Raw genomic sequence first — 9,152 nt, 5'->3', positions numbered from 1 at the left:
CCACTAATTAAATAATTAAAATTCCACTAATTAAATAATTAAAATTTAATAAAAAAATTGATAAAACATTGTTTCTTTATTTGCTCAATTTATTACTTTATGTATTTCAATGTAAATTTTTACTGCTTTTATTAAACATAAAATGCATGTGTTAAGGACAAATAATGAAGGAATAGACAAATAATGAAGGAATAAAAGACAAATAATGAAGGAATAAAAGTTTTTTAGATTAGGAAGAACCTAGAAATCATAACACTAGAGAATTAATTAGCTTAAGTGAACTTAGTCTTGGCCTAAAAGTTTGAACTATACATCCACTACTTTTTAATTAATTCATTATAAAATCATCGAAATAAATAAAACTTTTAATAATAAGATTGGAGGGCCTGAAGACTTGAAGACCTGAAGACATTTCAGTATGGAACTTGGAGCAAACTTCGTGGGCAGCTCGTTCAAGACCCTTTCTTTAGTTTAATAATAATTCTTAGGATTCTGAGCTGTCTTTTATGACATAAAACCTCTCTTTTTCTTAGGCTTCTACATAGTTCCGATATGCAGCATGTCCTAAATTATTTTAGAATTCCAAGGTAGTCACTCGTCGTAAAATTTCATATCTTTCTAGACTTTTTTTGTAGATCATAATTACACAAATATATGCCCTAATTAATAAAACTGGCAAGAGTTAACTTAATATCGTCTTAAATTGAGTCAAACATTAGGATAGTTTGGGAGATTATCAAGAACCTACCCTGTATCTTTAATCTCCCCTACTTTTGATTTCTTTTATTCTTAAAATAAAATCTTTCATATTTGAATCAATCCCTATTGAAAATTTCAAAATCATGTTCGTTGAAAACCCTTCCTTTTGAATTCATGAAAACAAAAGATTCCTAATTTTTATCGAGAGTTTTCTTAAGTGATTCGTTCACTTAAGATGTAATTAACTATAGGAGCTTACCCTTATAGGAAACTTAAAAGAACCAAGTCTTAAAATAAATTACATTTGACTTCTATATCAAATAGATGAATCTGTCGATCATCATGCAAACTTGCAGATCAAACGGAAGTCATTTATTTCTATAGTTTATTTAATTGAGCTTATTATCAAGTAGTGTATTACCTTTCATGGTAGTATATTACTCATGATTAACTCGATTATTCAAACTATAGGAATCAATGTGATCAATTTGACCCCATTTTCTTCAAATTAAAATATCTATTTTTTAAATACTATATTACACTAAATTAAACCGCACTCAGTTGTATGGTGACCGATAAATTATGACGACTTCGCTGGAGAGTAATTCTCTCCATATTAATCAGGAATAATTGTTTTCATACATCGGTAATGTATGGTAGGTTTGAGTTAGGTTAGGTTAGTCTAACCCAAGCTCAAACTAAACCTAGTCTAGCTTATTTAGAGTTCTTATCGGTCTCCTAGCATTAGTGAGACTGATCTGAATTCATCCCTGCAAGGAAGAAGACACTGTTTTGCATGTTTCAACCAGTGTATCAATGGCGCCTTTGATAAAAGTGACCCATTTGTTCTTCTTTTTCTACCATGGGACGCTTAGGCACGTTAGTGGATTGAACATCTGTGTGGACATGACTAGGACCTTCTCCTGAATTACCTATCTACACGGTCTCCATCTTCTGTACTGAGCTGTCAAAACCTAGATCATTTGAGGTAAACGCACGAGTTCCTGTTTTGACAACCCCAGTGAACATGTCATCCAGTTTCTCCTCCAATACTGGATCAATGCCAATGAATTTAAATTCCTTTAAATATGTGAATTTACCTGCATAAATTTCCAGTTTTCTCAAACATTTGAATTGTGCCTGATAGCCCTGAAATATTATATAAGTCCATGTCTTTTTCTTGCCTGCATCTGCTTCCACTGTAAGAAATCATTTTCCACAGAAAAAAAATAGAGATTTGTAAGAGATGGAAGCAAGCAAAAGGTTGGAGATTAGAATATTTGATGTGGGAGATAAGAGGTGGATTGATTTATATATATGAGGGGAGTGGTTTATGTCTCCCAGATTTCCAGCTAACACAAAACACTCTGTAAGCTGGACTGGTTCCATTTTTAGGCAATGCCTATAGTTTAGGTGTTACATGTGTACATTTATTGGAAGGGTATGGTATGCTGAGAATAGTTATTGTTATTTACATCTCTTACAAATCTATTTAACTTTTTGACTTTAATAATTGTAGGACGATGAGCTCTAGGTATTCAGGGAAGTCTGGGCAAGTGATGTGCCGATGCGGGCTACCGTCATTGCTACTCACGTCAAAATAAACACAACTACGAACGACAATTCTACAGGTGCCCGCAGTGGGAACACGAACCGGAAGACTGCAAATTCTTCAGGTGGGCCGACAATACAACTGTTTCTGCGATATCCCAATTGGACACCGCTGCTCGGAGTTCGACAGTATCACAACGGGGGAACACCGCATGTGGTTCTAGTGCTTCCGTTTCTATAATATCCCAGTCGGACAGGTTTGTTCAGGGTTCTGAGATATCAGAACCAAACAACATTCGTCGTGATATGCATTTACATTTCAAAATTAATATTGTAATTTTTTTTCTTGTATTTTTAACATGCTATTTTTTTTTTATTGGTCTTATTATAATCCATATTAGTGTGTGAATGTGTAATTCACTTTCGTATATGTCACTGTGCTTATTTGATGTAATAAGAATTTTTTGAGTTATATAAATGTAATTCAACTCTTTTGCATTTTTATGTCTTGACATTTGAGAAAATAACAAATTTTACGTGACAGATTATTCATTCAACTAAAAAAAATGAGAGTAAGCTATTTACAAAACGCACAAAACGAACAGCCAGTCAGCTTATTCGGATCAGCTGCTCATCAACAGATTATCAGGATCAATTGTTTATCAGCAGAAACTGGATAAGCTGCAGCTGCCCCATACAGACCCTAAGTGTCTTTTTGGGATAACTTTAAACAACTTATCCAGAACAGAGACATAGTTATTATTTATCCAGAATAAGTTGTTTTCCAAACGGACAAACCAAACAGTCAACCAGATTATCAGGATCAGTTGCTTATCAGCAGATTATCAGGATCAGTTGCTTATCAGCAGAAACTGGATAAACTACAACTGCCCCAAACAGACCCTAAGTGTTTTTTTGGGACAACTTTATGCCTACTTTTCATTTTAGATTGCCATCACAACTCTGATGGAGAATTGCTTTTTAGAAGTTTTTGTTGTAAGAAGTTATTTTTTGCAACCAAATCTGTTGAAGTTTGGTGGTTGCATGAAAGTTATTGTAAATATTTATAATTCACACTGCAATAATTTTAAGAGGTTGCTTTCCTCATCATAATTTTACAATTATCTTTATAAAAAAACTACAGCCGTCCCAAATAGACCTTTTATCATCTACGATTTTACCTTTTAGCCACATCATAGACTTCCCCATACATTGCATGGGATCTTTTCATTGTTAGTCATAGTGCATGTCCACTTCCTTTGGCTTAACTGTTGATGTTCCAATTCTTATCATTCCACCATTGTCACCTTTCCATCATTGTCAACACTGTGTCTAATCAAAATGTATAATGATTGGTTATTTTAGATTAACCAATAAAGATTATGTCGGTGACCTTAAAGGTGATATCAATTATATCAATTAGAACATGATTGTCATCATTTATTTTACTAAACTCAAATGTAATTTTCATTTTATGTACATTGTTGAATAATATTGATGAGAAGTTATTAAAATGGAAGTATAATTAGTTGGTGTTGAATTTGAGACAATAAATCAAAGAAAAATAATTTGAGTTCTCTTCATTCTAGATTAATTATGGCATTCTTTTTTTTCAAAATAAGTAGCACAGTGTTTTGTAATTTTTATTAGATGAATAAAAATTTTCAATCATTTAATGATTTCAGCTTTGTTGATATTCTTAAGAATTTAATGCAAGTTTTTTATACTATTATTGTTGATTTTTGGGTATTTCTTTTAGATTGTATCACTTAAGACACCATTTTACACTCTTTACATTAGAATGGATTTTTCCATTCATTTTCCTTGTAGATATATAATCGAAAATGGCATTATGGTAGGTGATTTTTCATGTTTCTCCAATAGCATCTCACTTTTGCGAGGTAGGTCATTGACTTTTTATATATGTGAGGAGATTTTTGAGCTTTGGTTTATATATTGATGCGTGCTAGAAAATTCGCTGCAGTAGAGTAATAGATTATTTTCTTGGCGTTGCGTGAGGATTCAACACACTCAGATGAAAAGGGAAACAACATGTGATGACACCAAAAGTTTTTTACGTGGAAAACCCGTAAAAGAGAAAAAATCACGGAACATGACCCAGTTATAAAAAACCACTATAAGTTGATTACAGAGAACCCTTGTCCCACAGACTCGAAAGAGTTACTAGATTTGTGAGCTTCAGTTTTCAGAAATCGGAGCTCTAGATGACTCTTAATTGAAATTTAGATATTTTTTGCTTATAATATTGTCTCGAGATTCGTGTCGAATGATGAAAATTTATTGGTGGCGTATCAGTTGCCCCCTATTTTTGGGCGAGTCTAATTTGGTTGCCCTAAAACATTCAAATTTAAAGATTTTTATATTTTTATCTTGTGTATGTATCAACATATACATATGGTTTTTTTCCTTATATATAAGAATAATTTATATCCTTATATTTTTAAAGAGCTGATCTCAGTTCAACTGGTCGGATTCTTTTTTCTCCACGCCAGTGATGAGTGTTCAAATCCTGCCTCAAACAAGTAGTTATAAATATTTTTTAAACGGGCCTATTTTTCGGGCCAACAAACTGACTGATACGAAACTGAAGAGATGGGCTGACATTATGTTAAAACTGAATCGAAAACCAAAGATGAACCCCAAAATCAAAAATTGATTAGAGGAAACAATATATATATATATATATATAATATTTTATTACAAACAATTTTTTTTGTTTTTTTAATGAAGAGCTATTTTTTTAATGACTGTAATCAATTTTATCATAAAGATAGAGAGTTTTTCAACCTATGAACAAGCCAAGGAGAGGAGAAAAATGGAGTCTCCATCCCTGTATAGCAGGTGATTCAGGATTCCCCTCCCAAAAAAATGTAATCAATTTTATCATAAAGATAGAGAGTTTTTCCCCTCCCAAAAAAGGTCGGCTCTATCCTGCATAGCAGACAAACAAAATGAGATCTTCTTTCTCGTTGAGGTGAAGAGTTGCAGCTAAGAGTTGCGATGAAGGGTTGAGGAGAAGAATTGAGGCGAAAGGTTGCGACAAAGAGTTGTGGCGAAGTATTGCGGCGAAACGTTGCAGCGAAGATTTGCGACGAAGAGTTGTGGCGAAGTGTCGCGGCGACGCGACACGTGGGGCGTTGCGGCAATGCGTTGTGGCTGGGCGTCGCGACGACACGACTCGTTGTGGCGGAGAGTTGCGTATTCCGGAGGAGATTCTCGTGCCGCTCTTGCACGGTCTGAAGATGATGGAGAAATGTAGTTTTCTTGCCTCATTATGAGGGGGGATTTTCATGCTTATGTGGCGGTGATATGTGGAGACTCCTTGACGATCATCAGAAGTACTGAAATTTTTGGAAGGCGATTCTGACTCAAATTGAAAATGAATTGATTTAATGTAGCCTTTGTAAATGTATATGTTGGTATTTGTAGTCTTTTTAATCATTTGACGTAAAAATTGTAGATGATAACAGTGTATTTCTTTGTTACCTCTTTGATTGTTGTGGCTTCTTAATTGTGCAAAATTCTTTTGAGGCTCGTAGCCTTCTAAGGAATTTTATGCAGTTGTGTCTTGTGAGGTCTTTAATGTACTAATGCCTTCTAAGACTTGTAGCCTTCTGAGGTCTTTGAGTGTACCCGTGCCTTTTGAGGCTTGTAGCCTTCTGAAGTTTTTGAGTGGAGACTCTGTCAACCACTTGCTCTCATGGAGTCTTTCTAGTGAGGACCTTGTCCACTACTAGCTTCCCATCGAGACTTGTCTCTTGGGCTCGTCTTCCAGGGGCATGGTAGCTTCTTCTTGAGTCTTGCCTCTTGGGCTTGACTTTTATGAGTACCGGTTCTTCACGTCGAGTCTTGCCTCTTGGGCTCAACTTTTAGGGGCATGGTAGCTTATCATCCTCAAGGGGGCTTTCTACACAAATTTCTGGTAAAAAATAAGAAAATTTCAATGAAATGATGTTTTAAAGTAACATGAAAATTTTGTTAAAATAAAATTAAGAGTTTATAAGTCAGTCGTTTACTCAGAAAATTTCGTTGTACTTCTCATTCGATAACTCCAACAATTCTATTCTGGTTCCCCTCACATTGTTCTTGTAAGTAGCGACCTAAATGACCTTGGCGTATTAAACGTTCAATTTCTTCCTTTAATTGAAAACATCTTTTTGTTAAATGTTCTTTTACTTGATGAAAATGATAATATTGAAACTGGTTTCCACCATCTGAATTTCTTAATTGCTTTTGACCACTTGACAATCTCTTTATCCTTGATTGTCATTAAGATGTTAACACTTGTTGAGTGACGTGTATTTTTTTTTCTGATCGTTGTTAACGATTCCCCTGTGGTCTGAACTTTTTTCGCTGTGAGATTTGATTGATATTCTTAGTGTTATTCTTGTGCTTGCCCCCCAATTGCTCAAATTGTTCCTTGTGAGCAATGATGGTCTTATCTGTAGAGATTTGTGCCTCAACATGGTGAACAAGGTCGACATAAGAATGAACTGCTTCTCACATCAATGATGAATAGAAGGGTCCTGGGCGGAGGCCCACAAGGAAGAACCCTCTTAGTATGTTTGGATCCACTTCTGAAATCTGTCAGGCTTCAGTAGAAAACCTGCGAAAGTAGTCCTTCAGTGATTCTCCTTCGTTTTGACGAATTCTCGAGAGATGGGATGAATCCTTGATGATCCGTCGGTTTGTTATGAAATGTTCCACAAACAGTATGACAATTTCATTAAAGGCGCTTACAGTGCCCTCTGGTAGAGAGTAGAACCAGGTTCAAGCTTGTCCTTTAAGATTAGTCGGGAACACTTGACACAAACACATCAGGGGCACACTGAATGTGCATGATGGTTCGATAATGATCAATATGCTCGCAGGGGTCGGTTATCCCTTCATATGTATCGATGTTCGGAAGCTTGAATCCAATTGGGATGGGGTGTTAGAGGACCACATCCACTAAGGGAGAGGATTCATGGATGTTACGATGAGTGGAGAGGTGATCCTTTTTCTCTAAGGAAAATTCTTCCCGGACGAGACGTCGTAGTTCGTTACGAATGAAATCATCTGGAATGACATGAAGATGTGGCGATGTTGGGTGAGCTACACGAGATGGATGAGTAGAACTTGCGGTATCTTGGAGTTCAACATCATGCCTAACAGGGGAAGTGTTCTTTCTCGAGGAGGCGGGCCGGTACGAGTTTCTCGTAGGTCACGAAGTTAATGGTAAACAAATTTCATCCAATGGTGTAGACAACAGTTATTGAGCCTCGTGTAGGAGCTATAGGATCTCTAGTTGAAACTACTCCATTCTACGCATTCAATCTTCTATAGAAGGATCCAAAACGCCTTCGTTGGCAGGATAGCGTCTTCCAGGGCAGGAAGATGAAGAAGTATACCGCCCTTGGCTTCTTGACTGCTCTCTGGAACGATGAGTGTTAGAGCGGGATGCTCCATTGTCACGAATATTGTGCTGGTGGCTATGTAGTAAACTACGTAAATGCTTTAGTTGTGGGATTAAAACTTTCCCACAGACAGCGCAGAGGAATAAGAGAGGAGAAGAAATAGATGCAGAATTGTGGGAAAGGCAAACAATCGATGACAGAACGATGTTGGAGGAAATACATTGTATTCATCCTCCAATTTTTGCTAACTATGTTGGAGATCAAATTATATTGAGGGAATCATTGGCTCGTTATTCATAAGTTCAGTGATAATAAAAGCAAAAAATTTACAAATAAATATAATCAAAGTTTTTGTGCCGTATCAATTATCTCAGCATTAAGAAATTTTCATAAGTTCAGTTGCTGCTGGAGATTAAGGAAACATTCTTCCTTGGTTGAAGAGACAAAGGGGTGAAAACCCAGCCCAAAGTCATCAATAATAATAGACAAATTTTGCCATAAAACCTCTAGAACATCATTAAAATTCAGAAAAAAAATCCTTTGATGTCAAGGTATGAGTAGTCTCTTTATTTTTAACGAAGGTTTGTTGTTGGCAAATTCAATACCAAATTTTTTTTCCTGTCCACTTAAATAATATCTTTTTCTTTGCGGTAAATGAAATTACAACTAACATTGAAAATTGTACGAGTAAATTTAATATATTTCTAATCTAGCTGCATCAAAATGTTCTTTAGCTTCAAATGTGCTAAGAAATACGTCTTTATATAATGTTATACAGGATGAAGTATTGATTGCTGGATTTGGTCGTAAAGGGCACGCTGTGGGAGATATTCCCGGAGTTAGGAGATATTCCCGGAGTTAGGTTCAAGGCTGTGAAGGTTTCTGGTGTCTCTCCTGGCTCTTTTCAAAGAGAAGGAAAAGCCCAGATCTTAGTCTGGCCAAGTCTTCAATGTTTGGGGAACTTATTATTGATTAGCTTCTGTGTTTTTACCCCTACTTTTTTTCTTTAAGATCTATCCATTAAAGAGACAATTTTGGTGTTTTTTTCTTCTCTTTTTGGAACATATGCTAGCTTATGTTGAATTTGTTTATCGAAGTTTGGTTGATTTGATAAATAGTGAAATTGCGTTACAATTTCTCTATTTACTTCTTGAACGATTTACATACATACCATACCGCCCAATGTCCATGCATGACATATCTTACACCTAAACTTTCACATACATTCCACTTTACCCATGCTTGAAACGGTGCATTTTATTTTCTCAAGACTTAAAATAGTGGTATTTTTAATCTGATATGAAGGATTTAGGTGTCGAAATGCATAAGACAGAGTTTAGGTGTTTGATATGTAAATACATATGAATTTGACGGTATGTTTGTAAATGCCCCCTTTTTTCGGTCTGCATTGTTATCTTAACATTTTCACGTCCGTTTTATGTGGTCAAGTTTATTCATAGAGGTATTTAAATGCTTACCACGCAA

General features: G+C 35.5%; 1 pseudogene; it reads left to right on the top strand.

The window, feature by feature from the left end:
* Window positions 1-8,699, top strand: part of LOC110020607 — a 22,950-nt pseudogene extending 14,251 nt beyond the window's left edge.
* Window positions 8,700-9,152: the final 453 nt, after the last annotated feature.

This window comes from Phalaenopsis equestris, unplaced genomic scaffold, assembly GCF_001263595.1.
Source record: "Phalaenopsis equestris unplaced genomic scaffold, ASM126359v1 Scaffold000105, whole genome shotgun sequence".
Taxonomy (NCBI): Eukaryota; Viridiplantae; Streptophyta; class Magnoliopsida; order Asparagales; family Orchidaceae; genus Phalaenopsis; species Phalaenopsis equestris.
This window is presented reverse-complemented; position numbering and strand designations above follow the sequence as displayed.